Source organism: Ipomoea nil, unplaced genomic scaffold (assembly GCF_001879475.1).
Source record: "Ipomoea nil cultivar Tokyo-kokei standard unplaced genomic scaffold, Asagao_1.1 scaffold0642, whole genome shotgun sequence".
In the NCBI taxonomy this organism is placed as follows: Eukaryota; Viridiplantae; Streptophyta; class Magnoliopsida; order Solanales; family Convolvulaceae; genus Ipomoea; species Ipomoea nil.
In genome coordinates, this window is record NW_017617070.1 from 2,881,911 (window position 1) to 2,903,000 (window position 21,090).

General features: G+C 37.6%; 1 long non-coding RNA gene across 1 annotated transcript; it reads left to right on the top strand.

Moving 5' to 3' along the window:
• The first annotated feature begins 14,583 nt into the window (after nucleotides 1-14,583).
• Nucleotides 14,584-20,604, top strand: LOC109174531. Its single transcript, XR_002053096.1, has 2 exons — nucleotides 14,584-14,719; nucleotides 20,228-20,604. It is a non-coding gene; the product is annotated as an uncharacterized LOC109174531 (long non-coding RNA).
• Nucleotides 20,605-21,090: the final 486 nt, after the last annotated feature.

Sequence of the window (21,090 nt, forward strand, 5' to 3'; positions counted from 1 at the left end):
AAGAGATAACATGTGTAATGTAGAACAAAGTTGATTATTACTTACATCACTATCACCCCCTATGAAACCAGTTTCCCACTTGTCTACCTCAGTTCCTTTGTAAGTTTCCATGTGGCGCATGCAATACACGCCACAATCTGTTGTGTTCTCTTCATCCTGCCATGGCATGTGAATGCACTCCACTTCGATATTCTTCACTTTCCTTGCAAGGGAGTTTTTCTTCGATTGGAGGTATTTGTAGAAAGCTGTTTTCTGCACATTATAGTAATTGTAGTGTTTAATTAATTTAAGTAATGTAAATATTAAACTATAGATATTAAATAGGAGTATTAGTATATCTTACCAATTTAGCCGGGCAGTTCTCATATCTGTTCTTACTTGGTATTCCCTTGGACAATAGCTTGTTATTAATGATCTGAAGTTTTGACTTGGGTATGTTAAAGCACATTAGGTAGTAGTGATTGTGCCTCAAGATTGTAAAGAAAACCTGAAATGAATAATCAAAAGGTATTTAACAAACTGTGTCAAATACAAACATAAATTCAATAATCTTAGAATTCATATATATATATATATATATATATATATATATATATATATATATATATATATATATATATATATATATATATTTTACTTACAAGACTTGTATCTGTTATATCAATTGCAGTCCCCCTCAACTGGTAGTCAATATTTGTACAGAAGTCACCAATATCCATATTCCTTGCTTTTATTTCAACCTTTTCAAGCCTCATCTGTAAAGAAGAGGTTGTGTCATATAGTACATTGTTTAAAAAAATGCTTAGTTCTAGATGTGTACATTCATAAGCAGCTTCCGAGAAGAAGATCCTCTTTGGTTGATCAATTGCTCTTTTCATATCAAGCATTGTCAATCTGTGTGCCCAGATTTGCAGGATATTTGTAGCTAGTTGCCCACTTGCCAGTGTTGCAATGTCCTCTCTCGTTGCAAACAGATCATGGGCAGAAAACAACATTTCACTGGAAATAAACAAAACAAGTTGATATTACAAAATAAACACTTCACAATTTAAAGTAATCTACTGTTGCCCATAATGTAAATATATAATGTACATAATGTTATGAAGTAATACACATAACATATAACCAGGATACATATAATTTTGTGTCTAAGAATAGCTGTTATTTATGATGAGGTATAGCAACTGAAAGCATCTGTTATAACAAGTTATAAATGAAATACATACTAAGAAGGGTAGTCAGTTTAATTTGGTGGCAGGAACGCATAGTCCGAGATCAGTTTTTCCCTGGCGGAAACATTCTTGAGTTTTGAAATGTTGCTTGTCCAGTACGGGGATCGACAAGCTAGAGGGAGGTTCTTGAACTTTCGCTGTGGCCTTTTCCGGACATTGACATCTTCAACATCATCTTCAGATTCAGCCATGATGCTTTGTAGAGACAGAAAAGTAATTAGAAACATGTTTTAACTTTTTAAGCAGTAGGCATAACACATGATTAAATAATTAGCAAGGATAATAATGTACATAGTATTATAGTAGAATACACATAAAGTTATGAAGTAATACACATAATCACATTTGGGTTAGGATTGATGAGATATTAAATTGGAACATAAATGTTCATAATCAATAGATTAAACACACATAAGGATACTGTTAAGTGATAAGTGAGTTTTACCTATCAAAATCAATTTGTTCTGGAGTTTTCTGTTCCGTTGTTGGTAGTGATTGGGGTGAACCATCAGCCATGTCATCAACGAGCTGTTCCAAGAGTGTTGCAATTGGGGTAACTGCTGCTGCTGCTGCTGTATTTCCTTCTGTTGTTTGTGGTGGTGGTGTGGTGGGTGATGCTGATAGTGTTGCTGCTCGTGGTTCAGATGTGGGTTCGGGCGGAGGTGGTGTTGTTTCAGGTGGAGTTGCATTTCTTGGGGCTTCTTCAGGAGTAGCATCACGGGGTGGAGTTGCATTTCTTGGGGCTTCTTCAGGAGTAGCATCACGGGGTGGAGTTGCATTTCTTGGGGCTTCTTCAGGAGTAGCATCACGGCTAGTTGGCGTCAGGAGATTAAAAGTTGGTGCAGGTATGTCAGCAGTTTTCATGTTCTTCAATGTTGCCAGGAATGCCGCTTCAAGTTCAGCAACCGCATCCAAGAAACTGGGTTGGTTGTATATATCATCATCTCGCCGCAAGCTCTCCGGTGGGGTTGGATTCAGGCTTGGGGTGAGGTTGGCAGTGGTGGATAAGTTGCTGAACACATTCTTTATAATCTCAACAATAGAGGTGTTCGCCCCAACACCTGCCATGACCTCACCGAACTCCATAATGCTCGTGGTCATCTTTTTCAAAGCTGTGGTGACCTTTTCAACTTCTTGACCTTGTGGCAGTTCACGGGGCGGTGGCAGTTCATGAGGTGGTGGCTGATGTGCAATTGGGATATATTCAACAACTTTCCCTTTTCCAAAGCCTCTCTTTCAACCTTGACCCTTGCTCTCAAATCACTTGAAGTCCACGAAGTGATGGTGGGAATTCTCTTTCTGACTATCTCTCCTCTAACCTGCACTTTGTCTAAGTATGCCAGCTTCAAATAGAGAAACAAAACAAAAAGAAAAAAAAAAGAAAAAAAAAAGATAAACAATTCAAAATCAGTATCAGGATGACACAGTAAATACACATAAATTTATTAAAAGATGTACATAATTATAGTCTACAATGTACATAATGTATATCATGAATACACATAAGGTTGTAGGACAATATACAGAGTGCATACCATCAGGACCAGTGAAGGCTGCATCACGCTTGCCTCTCCATGTTGTGGTGGTGTCAACAAGAGATCGTATCGTGTAAGCACACCAGTTGAAGTCTTGGATCTTGCTGACATCTTGCAGTGAATACAGGAGCCTGTAGTTGCAGAACATGTTCTTGAAGCCTCTTATCAATGTGGAAACAACATAGATTATGAAGTCACGTTTGAACATGTTGCCATGATCACGCCTCTCAATGATGCCATTCAGCATCTGGCTTGTAGTTGGTGTGCCTGTCTTCACTCCCCACCGATGTCTCCAAAGTGCAACCAAGTGAGTGAACTGTGGGTCCTTGCTCGTTACTTCAGCCTCCACAACAGTCTGTTGGCCTCTGGGGATGCCAAGTGTTGATTGTACATTATCATCCCCTAGAAGGAGCTCTTCCTCTTCCATATGTATTGAGCATCTACCAACATCAAAGCGCTCTAGAAGGTACCTCAGAAGTTCACAATCACACGAGGATAGTGTTGCATTTAAAAGGGATCCAAATCCCATATCTCGAACAGCTTGGTGCTGTTCCGGGCTCAGACTACTGACAAGTGCACAGAGCTGCTTTGGGGAGGTCCGTACAGATAAATAATCACTGTTTCTTGGTTTTTTCTTCTACTGTTTTTCATCCTTTCTTATTCTCTTGGGGCTTTGTCAGGTTCAGCAGCTGTACTGGCATGGGTTTTCTTTTGTTTTTTGGCAGCAGGTTGTTTGGGGGCATCACCAACATCTGTAATGGTTTCAACATTTGATGGTTTAGAACATGGTTCAGCACCTGTTGATGCAGCAGTGATATGTTTCTTTCGTTTACCCTCTCTGGCAATTTCTCGTAGTGTAGGATCAGACGTGGTTGGTGGTGTTGATGTAGGTGCAACATTCTTATTTCTGGGAGATCTCCGGGGATTAGTGGTTGACATATTTGTAACAACATAATACACATAAATACAAATATAAAGAATACGTAACACTAATATTAACACCAAACAGGCAGTAGATTGGGATTGAGAATTTTACAGGGGTGCAAATATACAATGTACATAATCTTATGAATGAATACACATAATATATAACTAGGATACACATAATGTTGAATATAAGAAAAATGGTTATCTATGATGAGGTATAGCAACTGAGAACATTAATGTACTTAATATTATATCAGAATAAACACAAGTATAAGTAATATGTAACCCTAGTTGACATAATAACATAATACACATAATCACAGTTCTAAGTAATAGGTAAAACTAATATTAACACCAGACAGACAATATATTGGGATTGAGAAGTTTACAGGGATGCAAATGTGTAATGTACATAATGCTATGAAGTAATACACATAATATATAATCAGGATACACATAATTTTGGAATACAAAATTAATGATTATCTATGATGAGGTATAGCAACTGAGAACACCGATGTACATAATAGTATGAATGAATACACATAACATATATCAGGAATACACATAACATATATCAGGAATACACATAATGTTGAGTATAAAAATAGCGGTTATCAATGATAAGGTATAGGACCCGAAAACAGTAATGTACATAATCTTATACTAGAATATACACAAGTCTAAGTAATATGTAACCCTAGGTATCGTTGCTGTATTAACACAATGAAGTAATAGCATGAATGTTTGGACTGAGAAGTAATAGCAGTTATGCTTACCTGTATCTTTGCGATGCTGTATGTTCTTTTGCAGAAGAATGTGATGAAGTATTTGCGGTTTTTGCCGTATTTTGTGGAAGAACAGTGATCGTTTTTGAATGTCCGAGAGTGGTAATGGAAAGACTTTGTGAAGAAGAAAGATTTGATATATATATATATATATATATATATATATATATATATATATATATTTTTTAAATGCGATTGGATGGACGGAAAGGCGTCCGTCCCGTCAAATGCCACTAACGGACTAAACTTAAAACGCCACCGTTTAGCACATAGGCGCATAGACCTACGTGCAACGTGGTGTATGATATAACGATTCAACACCACTGAAGAAGCCGCAGTGGTTTACGACAACGCGGCGATCCAGCTGTGTGGGCCTGACGCGTTGACCAAGTTCTTTGCTCCAACCGCCGCCGCCGTCGAGGCTCCACTGAGGAGTGCAAGCCACAACCAGTAGACTCCGGGTACAACTCATGCGAAGAGTCCCACAACAACCACCGGTTTCCCAAATCGGTGTTGTTCTTCAACGAAGAAACCGAAATAGAGTCGTTTCTTCCCTTGCCAAATGACGCCATCGAAATGAGCCAAGAAAAAGCGACGAAGAAGAAATTTAATTCAGAGCAAATGAATTCATTTGGGTGAGAAAAATGTGAAAAGTCATTTATGCCCTTACATTTTAAGGTTGAGACAGAGCTTACTAAATGAAAAACTATGACAGGTCAATTTCGAACGTAGAGGATCACATAGGGTTGATTTGAAAGTTTAGGACCATAGGTGGCAGAACCACTATACTTGAGGGACCTTGGTTAGTATTAACTCTTTTCAATAATTATAAAATTGACCATGACTTTGTTTGGCAATCATCGGATAGCAGTTTGTGTTTGCGGATAAAGAATAGCAGATTGTATTAGCGATTTCTAAAAAGATGTTTGATAAAATTAGTTGTTTCATTTTAACGGTTAATTGGTAAAAGACACAAAAGAACATTAAAGTATTTTGCATGCTAGGGATCTTTCATGTTAAGATAATCATATAGATTTGAGAACCACATTAATCAAACATACCATACGTATTTTCTTAAAATTTTCGTATTATAACAATTAGTAGTAGTAGTAGTAGTAGTAGCAAAAACAACCATAAACTATTTTGCATGCTGGGGTTCTTTCGTGTTAAGATAATCATATAGATTTGAGAACACATTAATCAAACATACCTTACGAATTTTCTTAAAATTTTCGTATTATAACATTTAGTTTTACACGACAAGAAAGAAAGAACTATATAAAAGGCATTTTACTCAAACGCCTTTTGAAAATCGATTGATAAAGTGATCACAGTGTACCAAGTACCAACATGCCTAATTCACCTGCTAAACCATCGGCAAAAATGAGCTATTATCAAACAAATGAAAGTTTTACGCTATTGTAACTATATATTGTTCCCTTAAATAAAAATATAACCAATAAGTTTAGGAAGTTACATTTTTTGCATCTTTCATTCCTTTTCCCATTAACTCATCTTAACCACTGGGAAAATCCTTAGAGCTAACTTGAAATTAATTAAATGCTGAATGGAAAATAAATAGGGGGGATTTCACATATTGCACCAATTTTTTTGGTTGGAAGCACTACATAAATTCGAAGCTACGTAACGTTGGAATAATTTTTTTTATTTGATTAAATGTTAATAATAATATATATAATTAAATTAACCAACTTGGTGGGTGTGAGTGCTCGTGCACTATCGTCTCTTAAGAGAGGTCGGGAGTTTGATAGATTAATTACCTGAATAATAGTATAATTACAATTAAAGATCGCACGTGTATCGCACACGCATCGCACATGTAATTGGACAATTATTTGCTCAAACTAAAACACGGATAATATTAGAAAACATAATTGATCCAACCCATTTATCAACTGCACTATATAATATTCATTGTTTTAATTTATATTATATATCGATCTAAATATTTTGAAAATATTATAACAAATCTATTTTGTGCAACGCACGGGTAAAATTACTAGTTTAATCTTATACCTCAAATCAACTCATTTTTGAAATGCACCCAGGTAATGACTTGTTTGGTTGCTAAATAAAATCCAAAATAAATTTCTTGTCAGAAATGAAAATTGTTAAATATATACCAACAAATGCCAAGATGGAAGGATGAGAGAATTATTACATGCAAAGCAACCACATCGCAAAAACAACCTTAAAGTATTTTGCATGCTGGGGATCTTTCGTGTTAAGATAATCATATAGATTTGAGAACCACATTAATCAAACATACCATATGTATTTTCTTAAAATTTTCGTATTATAACAATTAGTTTTACACGACAAGAAAGAGAGAACTATCTAAAAGGCATTTTACTCAAACGCCTTTTGAAAGTCGATTGATAAAGTGATCACAGTGTACGAGGTACTGTAAATGTAATCTGTTTATGGTAGATTGAAAAGAGAGAAAGATAACAATATAAATACAGAATGTTATCCCTAACTATTAGGCTAATTGACTAATCTAATTAGACTAATTGACTAGGCTAATTAAGGACTTCCTAATATAGCTAATCATACCAAGAATACAAATATATATCTTAATACACCCCGTCAAGCTAAAGTTTGGAGGGCGACAACATTAAGCTTGTCACGAAGAGCCGCAAAACTTGGAGCCGGGAGCGGCTTGGTGAAGATATCGGCTAGCTGATCCTTCGTGGACACAAAATTGACTAGAAAATCCCCCGCAGCGACCTTGTCACGAACAAAGTGAAAATCAATTTCCACATGCTTCGTTCGGGCGTGGAAAACAGGATTAGCGCAAAGATAAGTCGCACCGAGATTGTCACACCAAAGAGTCGGTGGGGTGACCGGATGCAAGTGTAGCTCACGAAGGAGAGAGACAACCCAGGTAACTTCAGCGGCTACATCGACAAGCCCTTTGTATTCGGCCTCAGTGGATGAGCGAGCAACGGTGCGTTGCTTGCGGGAGACCCAGGAAACTAAATTATCACCGAGAAAAATAGCATAGCCGCTAGTGAACTTGCGATCAATGGGACACCCCGCCCAGTCTGAATCGGAGTAGGCGTGAATGGCAGAAGAAGACGAACGTGAGAAACGCAGTCCGTAATGTAAGGTACCTTTAACATAGCGTAATACACGTTTCAAAATACCCCAATGTTCGACTGTAGGTGCATGCATAAACTGACATAGCTTGTTGACCGCATAGGAAAGATCGGAGCGTGTAATAGTGAGATATTGCAAGGCACCTGCCAAACGCCGATATTGAGTGGGATTGTCATACACCTCATCAGACGGAGTAACTGCCTTTGTCGTAAAAGCTGGAGTGGAAAGAGGCTTGCAGTCAGCCATACCTGCACGGTTAAGAAGATCACCCATATACTGGCGTTGAGAAAACAATAGATTCCCGTCCACAAATAGAGTCTCAATGCCGAGAAAGAAAGTAGGTTTGCCCAGATCCCGGATTTTGAATACAGCTGCAAGACGGTAGAGGATAGAGTCGATAATAGCAGGATCATTCCCCATCATAAGGATTTTGTCGACATAGACAAGGAGAAACACCACGGTTGTACCAGCAGAGTAGTAAAAAAGAGAGACATCGGTCCGTGATGCTGAGAATCCTGCACGAAGCAAAAAATCATGAAGACGCTTGAACCAGGCACGTGGTGCCTGTTTCAAGTCATACAAAGAACGGCGGAGATGACAGACATGATCAGGATGAGCAGGCTCCTCATATCCCGGTGGCTGCCGCATGTAGACAGTTTCAGCCAAGTGCCCATTCAAGAAGGCATTGTGGACATCTAATTGCCGCACAGTCCAGTCACGGGACACCGCATAAGAAAATAGAAGGCGAACTGTTATCGGTTTGACAACCGGACTGAAGGTATAAAAAAAGTCTTCCCCTAGCACCTGGTTGAAGCCTTTGGCCACTAGACGGGCCTTATAGCGGTCAATGGACCCATCAGCTTTCCTCTTGGTGCGGTATACCCACTTACAACCAATAACATTCATGCCGGGTTTAGCAGGAATAAGATCCCAAGTATTGCTGTGGAGCAAGGCATTAAACTCTTGGTCCATAGCATCCCGCCATTGAGGATGGACCACAGCCTGGGTATAACAGGTAGGCTCAGCAGCAGCGGTGTGAGTGGCGAGAGCATGGAATTGCTCATCAGTCCCTCGCATCATGTGGCGTAGACGCATTACATGACCTTGAGCTGCGGGAGCCACAACCCTGCGCCGCTTAGGTGCTCGAGCACGTGTAACAGCTTGCGGTGCAACAACTGGGATGGATGCCAAAGTAGTGACATGCCCAATATTTGGCACAATTAGACCGGACCCCCACGGTTTGTCCAATATAGGACCTTGCATGTGTGCCTGCGAACCAGATTCTGTAGAAAAAGGAAAAACAGATTCGTCAAACCGCACATGGCGACGGATAAAAGTTATTCCAGTAGAAAGGTTTAAACAACGATATCCCTTAAAAGACGTAGGATAACCTAAGAATACACATGGAGCAGACCGATACTCAATTTTGTGGCAATTATATGGACGAAGGTAAGGGAAGCAAAGACACCCAGAAGAAACGTGTATGTGGGCGGCTTTTTATAGATCATGGAATAGGGAGTATTAAATTGAATAGCAGATGACGGGAGACGATTTATGAGGTAAGTGGCCGTTTCAAAAGCGGAATCCCAATGCTTTAAGGGAACGGACCCTTTGGCTAAGAGAGCAAGACCGGTCTCGACAATGTGTCGATGGCGACGCTCCACACGACCATTTTGCTCGTGGGTAGAAGCACAGGATTGCCTGTAGACAATCCCGAGAGTGTCAAATAAAGTATGCAACCGACGATACTCACCCCCTAAGTCAGACTAAATGGCCTTGATAGAATGGGAAAATAACCGCTCTACCATGGCCCGAAAAACATCAAACACTTTATATATATCGGTTTTTACACGAAGAGGATAAAACCAACAGAAACGACTATAATCATCTACGAATAATACGGAATAGCGAAAACCATCAGCATAAATAACGGGGGCAGGACCCCAAATGTCTGAGTACACTAGATCTAAAACAGCATGACTAGTGTAATTTATTCTGGCTAAAGGAAAGCGACTGGATTTGCCCAACTGACACGCCAAACAGAGACTCGGTGGACCAGATTTGTGTGATGTAACCGGACAGGACTTGTGCGCATGTTGGAGGACACGAGCATGCGGGTGGCCTAGAGGACAATGCCAAATAGCAGACGTGGTCCGAGCTGACAGAAAAGCCAAGTGAGACCTCGGATAGTTAAGGAGTACAGACCACCCACACTGGGACCCTTAAGCAGCACCCCCTTGGTTATGCAGTCCTTCACAACAAAGTAAGTTGGATGAAACTCAAAAAAGACGTTATTGTCAGTGGCAAACCGATTAACAGACAATAATGAAACTGATAAACTAGGCACATGCAAGATATTTGACAGTTTTAGAAACTGATGGAATTGTTGCACAACCTACACTAGAAATACTCAAACCTGTATCGTTACCAACACGGAAGACATCATTGCTGGAGTAATCCTCGGAGTGTGACATCATGGTGGGATCGGGAGTTGCATGAGAACTTGCGCCAGAGTCGGGAAACCATGATGCGGCGTCCTGCGGTGGTCCGACATCCTGGCTCACGGCCAGGTTGGCCTGCGGCGGCGGTGGCTGATCGGTGTATCGCCGGAAGCAAAACACGGCGGTATGCCCGTGCGAACGACAAATCTGACAGCGAGGGGAGCCACCGCGTCCGCGACCATTTCCACCACGGCCACGACCTTGCCACTGTCCTCCCCGATTTTCGCCATAATTCTGCCGGCCTCGGTTCGCGATCATCGCCGTCGGATTTCCAGCGGCCATACCCGGCGAGAAATCATCGGAGTGGATGAAGGTTTGAGCTTGAAGATAATCAGAAAGTTGAGACGGAGTTACGGGATTACCGAAAACCGCCAAGGTGGACGCCATTGCACGGAACTCCTGCCGGAGACCCCTAATTGAAAATGTACAAGTTCTGTTCATCGAGCGACATAGGCCGGCCGGCTTGCGCGAGGTCCTAGACAAGTAACTGGGCACGGCCAAGGTATTCGGCCGGAGTTTGGTCACCTTGCCGGAGTGACTGGAATTGAGCAAGAATATTCAGACAACGCACGCGGGTAGCAAAGCCGAGTGCTGTCTCAATAGAACACCAGACTTCCCTTGCGATGGAGCGACCAACTGCTAGGTACATGACCTCCTCGGAGAGAGAGGAGATCAACAGAGACAAGATCGACTGATCTTGTTGAATCCAGGTGGAGAACGCTGGGTTGACTGCCATAGACGCTGCTTCGTCGGAGGTACTGCCGGCGACGACTGGCAGAACGGCAAGCATCGCTGGTGGACACGGCGTTCCTCCATCTACGTAGCTTAGCAATCCTTGACCCCGGAGGAATGGGACGACCTGCGTACGCCAAAAAAGATAATTTCGTGTCGTCAATTTTATTGACACAAAATGATGAGTGGAGGTGAGATGGTTGGGCGAGGTAGTTGCAGGCGGAGCCGTGGTGGCAGCACTCATGGTACGCTCAGACGAGTTCGTAGCCATGGATGAACAGGGAGAGAAAAAAGATGAATCCTAACCCTTATCTGATACCATGTAAGGGTCCGTTTGGAAAGTAGGAAAATGACTTCTGGAAAATGTTTTATGGAAAATGAGTCATTTTCCATAAAACATTTTCTTTTCCAGTGTTTGGCTACATAACTGAAAACGGTCTTTGTGTGTTTGGTTCATTTTCCAGAAAATGAGTAGGAAAATGCAAAACTAAAAAAAAAAATCACAAACTTCAATGGAATATTAAAAACATACAATTAGATATAATATAAGTGCACAAGTGCATCAGATCTCAAAATTCATTCAGATAAAACTTGGCAATTTCAGTGGCAATTTTGTTCAAGAAATCTCTGCTATTCTTGAAGTTGTACGAGGAAAAGTTGAAATCCTAGTGTTCTTCGATTTAGTCTACAGAATGGGGGAAGGGTTGAAGAATTTCGACGTAGAGAAGCTCAACCAAACGGGAAAACAAAAAAAAAATTGTAAATTTACAGCTCTCTGTATTCAATAGAGCAAGAAGCCCTTGAATCTCCGTCTCCCTCAGAAATTTCAGCTCTCTGTATTCACCTACAGAAATGGTGAAATTGATTTCCAGTGTGGACGCAGTGAAGTAGCCCTTGAACCTCCGTCTCCCTTGAAGCAGATTCGGCGGTAGGCGACGGTGACCGGACGGCGGACGCAGGGGCGGCGAGGGTAGAGTAGCGGCGGCGACAGCCCAATCGATGCAGTGGATGGGTTTCTTCCTCGCTCCGTCTTCCTCAACAGCGGGCAGAGAAATGAGATGAGTGATTTCCGTAATGGAAAATGACTTCCCCCAAAAAAAAGGGGAAGTCATTTTCCGAAAAATTGGTCTCATTTTCCATTGACTTGGCCTCATTTTCCTTTGACCATTCATTTTCCAGCCTAGCGAAACACCAAAAACCCGGAAAATGATTTCCAGAAATCATTTTCTGGATTTCCAAACAGACCCTAAATGTAATCTGTTTATGGCAGATTGAAAAGAGGGAAAGATAACAATATAAATACAGAATGTTATCCCTAACTATTAGGCTAATTGACTAATCTAATTAGACTAATTGACTAGACTAATTAAGGACTTCCTAATATAGCTAATCATACCAAGAATACAAATATATATCTTAATAGGTACCAACCTGCCAAATTCACCTGCTAAACCGCCGGCAAAAATGACCTATTATCAAACAAATGAAAAGTTTTACGCTATTGTAACTATGTATTGTACCCTTAAATAAAAATATAACCATTAAGTTTAGAAAGTTACATTTTTGGCTTCTTTCATTCCTTTTCCCATTAACTCATCTTAACCACTTGGAAAATCCTTAGAGCAAACTTGAAATTAAGTAAATGCTGAATGGAAAATAAATAGGGGGGATTTCACATAATGCACCAAATTTTTTGGTTGGAAACACTAAATAAATTCGAAGTTACATAACGTTGGAAGATTTTTTTTTTTGTTTGATTAAATGTTAATAATAATATATATAATTAAATTAACCAGCTTGGTGGGTGTGAGTGGTCGTGCATTATCGTCTCTTAAGAGAGGTCGGGAGTTTGATAGATTAGCTACCATAATAATAGCATAATTACAATTAAAGATCGTACGTGTATCGCACACGCATCGCACTGGTAATTGGACAATTATTTGCTCGAATTCAAATAAGGATAATATGAGAAAACATAATTGATCCAACCCATTTCATCAACTGCACTATATAATATTCATTGTTATAATTTATATTATATATCGATCTAAATATTTTGAAAATATTATAACAAATCCAATCTGCGCACTGGTGAAATTACAAGTTTAATCTTATACCTCAAATCAACTCATTTTTGAAATGTACCCTACAGGTAATGCCTTGTTTGGTTGCTAAATAAAATCCAAAATCAATTTCTTGTCAAAAATAAAAATTGTTAAATATATAAACCGATAAATGCCAAGAAGGAAGGAGGAGAGAATTATTACATGCAGAGCAACTACATCGTAAAAACAACCTTAAAGTATTTAGCATGTTGAGGATCTTTCGTGTTTAGATAATCATATAGATTTGAGAACCACATTAATCAAACATACCATATGTATTTTCTTAAAATTTTCGTATTATAACAATTAGTTTTACACGACAAGAAAGTGAGAACTATCTAAAAGCCATTTTACTCAAACGCCTTTTGAAAATCGATTGATAAAGTGATCACAGTGTACCAAGTATTAACCTGCCTAATTCACCCGCTAAACCGCCAGCAAAAATGACCTATTATCAAACAAATGAAAAGTTTTACGCTATTGTAACTATATATTGTTCCCTTAAATAAAAATATAACCATTAAGTTTAGAAAGTTACATATTTGGCATCTTTCATTCCTTTTCCCATTAACTCATCTTAACCACTTGGAAAATCCTTAGAGCTAACTTGAAATTAATTAAATGCTGAATGAAAAATAAATAGGGGGATTTCACATATTGCACCAAATTTTTTGGTTGGAAACACTACATAAATTCGAAGTTACATAACTAATATATATAATTAAATTAACCAGCTTGGTGGCTGTGAGTGGTTGTGCTCGTGCACTATCGTCTCTTAAGAGAGGTTGGGAGTTTGATAGCTTAATTACCATAATAATAGTATAATTACAATTAAAGATCGCGCGTGCATCGCACGAGTATCGCACACGCATCGCACGGGTAATTGGATAATTATTTGCTCAAATTCAAGCAAGGATAACATTAGAAAACATAATTGATCCAACCCATTTTATCAACTGCACTATATAATATTGAATAGTTATGCTGTGCATCTGTATGCACCATGCATGGTGCATACAGATGCAAAAACGATGTCGTTTTATTAAAAATGCGCGTCTCCCCTTAAAAAAAAAAATCAGGTTCGATTCCTAGTAACAACATTATTTTGTTTATTCATTATGGAATTTTAGTTCATGGATTATGGAATTATAGTTCATCGATTATGGAACTATAGTTCATCGATTCTGGAATTATAGTTCATCGATTCTGAAATTTTAGTTCATAGATTCTGAAATTTTAGTTCATTCATTCTGAAAATTTTAGTTCATAGATTAGATTATGGAATTATAGTTCATCAATTATGGAATTATAGTTCATCGATTATGGAATTATAGTTCATCGATTATGGAATTATAGTTTCGAACCTACTTTTTTTTTTTAAGAGGAGACGCGCGTTTTATAAAAACGACGTCGTTTTTGCATCCGTATGCACCATGCTTGGTGCATACAGATGCACAGCATAATTTGCCTATAATATTCATTGTTATAATTTATAGAGTTAATAACCAATTTGGTCCCTTAACTATAACGAAATTACCAATTTGTTCCTCGACTATCATTCTTACCCAATTAAGTCCTCCACTATGAAAATCTTACTCAATTTAGTCCTTCCGTTAAAACTTCATTCATAACTATTAAATTTAAGGACAAAAGGGTAATTCACTTCTCTATGCTTTTCTTCTACAACGTCTTTCCTCTCCTTGGTACCGAATATGGTTATGAACACAGCGAGTAGAGCAGCCGCAAGGAGGAGGAGGAAGAAGTAAGAGAAGTCAGGTTGTAAGATTTTCCCTAATATTATATATTATATATTATATATTATATATTGTTAGGAATATAGCGGAATAATGCGGAAACGAAGAATCGAAAATTGAGAATTATAGAAGTTAAATAATAGGGAAAATATATAAATGACAAATAAATTACTAAGAATGGGAAAATATATATATATATATATATATATATATATATATATATATATATTAATCTCTAAAAAAGAGAATATAAATGAAGAAATATATATATTTGCTACGTAAAGAAAGAATAGGATAAAGATGAATTCAAATTGATGTGTTACAAAGCAAATAAAACAAAGCTATTTATACATTGTAAAGGGAGAAAAATGCGCATGAATAATGGGAACATGTGCATTACGTGGGTGATGGTGCGACATGCAGTTCGTGAGTGCTGGAGCGCAAGGAGGATGGCCATGCGACGTGGATGCAGCAGAAGACTAATTCTTCATAGATTTTGAGCCACACATTTATGTCCTAACAATCTCCACCTTGGATCAAATCCACTGTGGGAATTAACAACTAGAACAGCGCGACTAAACTTAAGCACGGCTTGAACTTAGCAACAGGAAAAACCTCAGAATAGCAGGATGGATCACCATCAAATTCCTGTGTGACTGAAAGAGCATGCGCAACCATATTGGTTTCATCGTCACTAGCGTACCTAGCAGGTTTTTTAATTGTCCTCCTAGGACGATCCATAGCAATGGAATACTCTCGTTGTGGCTCGACGAGAGGTGCGATGTTAGTAGATGCATCATCTTTAGTATTATCATCAGCAATAGTAACACTATTAATAGGCCTAAACTCAAACTCCACCATCTCACCAGTACTCTGCGTCTCATCTGTACTGGGAACTTTTCCATAAGAAAATAGTGCATTTTCGTCAAAAGTGATATCTCGACTCAGAATGATTTTCTGAGAATCAGGAGACCATAGACGATACCCTTTTAACTCAGAGGCATAACCAAGGAAAATGCATTTGACAGCTCAAGGGTTTAATTTGCCTGTACTGGAATGAGCATAAGCAGGACATCCAAAAACACTTAAGATAGATTAGTCAACAGGATTACCTGACCAAACTTCTTCTGGAATTTTGAAATCAAGGGATGAATGTGGAGATCTATTTACCAAATAACATGAAGTAGAAACGGCCTCGGCCCAAAAATCACGCCGTTTCCATAACCCAGCATTAGAGAGCATACAACGAGCTCTTTCCAATAGAGTCCTGTTCAAACGTTCGGCAACACCATTCTGCTGGGGTTTACCAGGCAAGGTCTTGTGCCTGGCGATTCCATTTGCCGCACAGAAGTCATTAAAATCTTACTCACAGAACTCCAAGCCATTGTCTGTCCTGAGCTTCTTGACTTTTTTACCTATCTGAGTCTCAACAAGTATTTTCCACTTCTTGAAAATAGAAAATGCCTGATTTTATATTTCAGGAAATAGACCCAGACTTTACGAGAAAAGTCATCAATAATAGACATAAAATATCTACAGCCTCCCATAGACTGGAATTTAGTTGGTCCCCATAAGTCGGAATGTATGTATTCCAATACATCTTTGGTACGGTGTGTAGCAGTAGAGAAACTAACCCTCTTTTGTTTCCCAAAAACACAATGCTCACAAAATTGTAATTTACCCGTACTTGAACCACCAAGGAGTCCTTTCTTGCTCAGGAGATGCATGACTTTCTCACTCATATGCCCCAGACGCATATGTCATAACTGAGTGAGATCCGCATCAGACATTGATGAGGATACCGCTACTGAACCTGTCACAGTACTGCCACGCAAGACGTACAAACTTCCAGATCGAGAAGCTTTCATGAGAACAAGAGAGCCTTTTATGACTTTCAGAACTCCACCTTCAGCTATGTACTTGCACCCCAGAGATTCCAAGGTGCCCAATGATATCAGATTGCGTTTCAAATCAGGAATATACCGAACATTGGTAAGAGTCCTGATAACATTATCATGAGTTTTAATCTGAACACTTCCAATTCCACTAACCTTACATTAGGTATCATTACCCATCAAGACAACATCACCATCAACCGGTTCCAGAGAGACGAACCAGTCTTTGTGAGGACACATGTGGAATGTACAACCAGAGTCCAGAATCCACTCGGTTTCGCTCCGTTTGTAACCGGAGCTAACAGATAACATAACATCGCCTTCTGAATCACTTTCAACAACACTAGCTTCAGTGGACTTTTCTCTCTCTTGCTTGTTTTTCAACTTGAAGCATTCAGTCACATCATGACCATGCTTCTTGCAGTACTTACAGGATTTGTTGGACTTTCGTCCTTTGGACTTGGATCTAGAATTTTTATTGCTACTCTCGGTTTCAAGTGAACGACCCCTTATAGTCAAGCCTTCACCTTTGTCCTCAGACTTAATTTCAAAGTCAAACTTTTCTTTGAATAATAGGTTTGACTTAACATTGTCGAAAGTAAGGGTATCACTACTATTACCATACAGCATAATTTCTTTGAAATGCTTGTATGATTTAGGGAGAGAGACAAGCAATAAAATAGCACGATCCTCATCGTCAATTACGACATCAATATTTTCCAAGTCCAATAAAATAGAATTGAATTCATCCAAGTGAGATTTAATAGAAGTACCTTCCGTCATACGGATTGTGTACAGACGCTCCTTCAGGCGTAGTGTGTTCGCCATAGTTTTGGCCATGTAAAGCGTATCCAACTTGGACCATAAATCTGACGCAGTCGTCTCACTTACTACCTCACGTAGAACCTCTTTAGACAGGCACAAAAGAATGGTTGAACGTGCCTTGTCATCCAAATCTTCCCAATCTTCATCTGTCATTGTAGCCGGTTTCTTCTTCTTCCCAGCTAACGCTTTCTTCAAACCGTTCTGGGTTAGAACGGCTTCCATCTGTACCTTCCAGATAGAAAAGCTAATTTTCCCGTCGAACTTCTCGATATCGAACTTAGTAACAGTCGACATCTTCGAAAATAACTCTCAATTAAACCGCTCTGATACCACTTGTTAGGAATATAGCGGAAGCGAAGAATCGAAAATTGAGAATTATAGAAGTTAAATAATAGGAAAAATATATAAATGACAAATAAATTACTAAGAATGGGAAAATATAAATAAATAAATATATATATATATATATATATATATATATATATATATATATATATATATATATATATATATATATATATATATATATATATATATATATTAATCTCTAAAAAGAGAATATAAATGAAGAAATATATATATATATATATATATATATATATATATATATATATATATATATATATATATATATGTATATATATATGTAAATCAATTTATTTACTTTGTGGTTATTTGTAAATAATTTCTAATTCTATCATGAAGTTTAATTTTATGATGTAAATTTTAGATCATATTTCTTAATTTGCCCACATGGATTAAGAAAAGGAACATGATCTCTTAAATTTTTTATCATAATGATAGCAATGAATCTTATTGACTAAAACTTTAGCCTACAGGCAAGTTTTACAATCGTTATGCTATGGACCCGTGTCCAGCTAACAGTGCCGTTAATGGCACTGTTATCTTCATCTTTTTTATTTATTTATTTATTTTTTTAATTTCAGACCGCTTCGTTATAGGAGTATATGTTCATAATTTTATTACTATATGTTCATAATTGTAAGTTCATAATGTTAGAGCTCTATGTTCATAATTCAATAAATGTACATTCATACTTCCATAACTGTACATTCATAATTCCGTAACTGTACATTCATAATTCAATAACTGTAACTTCATAATTTTCGAAGCTCTATGTTCACAATTTTAGAGCTCTATGTTCATAATTTTATCACTATATGTTCATAATGTCAGAGCTCTGTGTTCATAATTCCATAACTGTATATTCATAATTGAATAATTGTACATTCATAATTTCATAACTGTACATTCATAATTTCATAACTGTACATTCATAATTCAATAACTGTAAAATCATAATTTTCGAAGCTCCATGTTCACAATTTTAGAGCTCTATGTTCATAATTTTATCACTACATGTTCATAATTGTAAGTTCATAATGTCAGAGTTCTGTGTTTATAATTTTATAACTTACATTCATAATGTCATAACTGTACATTCATAATCCCATACCTGTACATTCATAATGGCACAAACGAATAATGCCGTTAACACCTTTAACGGCGAGACAAAATCAAATTTTTTTTTTAAAACTGGAATGACACGTTTTTCTTAAAAACGACGTCGTTTTGGACTCGTGTCCACAATGCATTGTGGACACAGGTCCATGGCATAATTTGCCTGCATAAGTTTTATGTCATTTGATTCTTCAACTCATTTCATAATGGTTTCATCATAAATAACATTTTTCAGTTGGATCTAATTGAGTAAAACTTTAGCCCACATGCAAGTTTTATATCACTAGATTCTTCTAACTCTTTAATTAGTAATTGTGAAAAATATTATCATAAGGGTTTCTTAATTGGATTTAATAGAATTAAAACTTTAGCCAATAGGCAAGTTTTATGTCAATAAATCTCTCAACCCATTAGATAATAATTTTATCACAATTCTTAGAATTTATAAATTTGGCTTAATTATAATTCTAAGTTTCATCGTTTGCATTGGCAAAACATGTTTTCAGTCACTTCCCAAAATTTAGCCACTTTTATTAATTAATCCACGAATCTTGCTCGGTTCTTCGGACTAACTGTAGTAAGTTACGTGATTTGATATACATCTTTTGGATTCCATTAATAATAAAATGTATATTTTGAGCCAAATTCTAACTTGATTTTGAAAGATGTATTTTTTTTTTTAGTATGTCCAACTATGATGTGGAATTATATCTTCATTATTTAGTTGGACTTTGGAACCAAAAATTGATTATTTAGTATGTCCAACTAATGGTGGGGAATTATGTCTTCATTTGTTAGTTGGTCAATGAATCAATTATGAATATGTATATTATTAAGTTCACTTTATTACTAACTATCATATTTTGGTATTCATCGTTGGTAATAATATTAAGTTTTGGGTCTACTTCAGTATTAGACCAATTTCCATCCATGTTATAATTTACTTGGGTCATTGATGTTTATGGGCCTAATTTGAGTGATTAAGTGCTATAATTTGAGTGATTAAGTGGTCTGGTTGGACTTAATAACTAGAAGTTGTTAGTCAACCAGACTATGTGCCTAATATAATCATGGATTGATGGGATACAGGATTATGAATTAGTTAGCACATTCGGTACTCAGACTGCTCAGTAGACACCAATACACCATCTAGGGTTCTGAGTCAGGTCTGAGGCAAAACATGGCTAACGGTCTACCATTAAGAGGCAACACAACAGGAACATCAACTATGAATGGAGATCAACACGGCTACACTTCTGCTATCATACGAGGTCAGGTTTCACGTATACTATGGTTTATTATAGTTAGACTATTTAGATCTAATACAGGTTCCAAGTGAGTAGAGCCAAGATGCGAGCAATAATAACTCAGCTGTTGAATGGAAACCCGTAACTCAACAACAATGGTAGGAGAGCGGTGCGAGAAGTGGCGGACAAAATTTTGGTGAAGTTTATGAAGAAGCACAACAAGACGTAGAGAGTGGGGGCGACGACGGCTACAGTGGTGGGAGGGAACAACCGTTTGTCTTCCTTTTAGTCTTCATATTTCCCTTTTCTTTTTCTTGTTTGCACTAACACTTTCTTTTCACTTCCTTTCTACGATGCTTCGTGGTCATATTTCCATAAACTTTTAATTCATATTGAAAATGCTGATTGTTGGTATGCGAAGACGACTCATGGTTCCATATAAATATTTGTTATATATCTACAAATCATGTCTGAATAATATCATTATCATGCGTCATTTGCTTCCAAACAAATCGATGGCCCTCTCATGAGTTCAGGAGATAATTTCATTGAATTGTAGAACTGAACACAAAACAATTTTTGAAGTCCCTTTCAAAAGGATAGATGTATGTTATAGTTCTGATAGCATCAAAACAGGAAAAAAAAATTGTTTCATGATTATATTCTATGGTAGGTATGCATTCTGTTATATGTCTGTGAGTCTGTTGTAACGTTTATCCGTTACTATTATTATAACATTAGGATAAGTTATGATAATATTCAGTATTTGATATGTGGTGCAACACTAATAACCTAATAGCTAGACTACCATTATGATTAGGAGTCTGGTTAGGGTTTAGGAGACCTAAAGACAATCAACCACAATGATGGCCAGTGGTTATATAAGGTCACTAGTCCTCTCACTGCTCACATTACATACCTCATACACCATCTAGAGAGAGCTG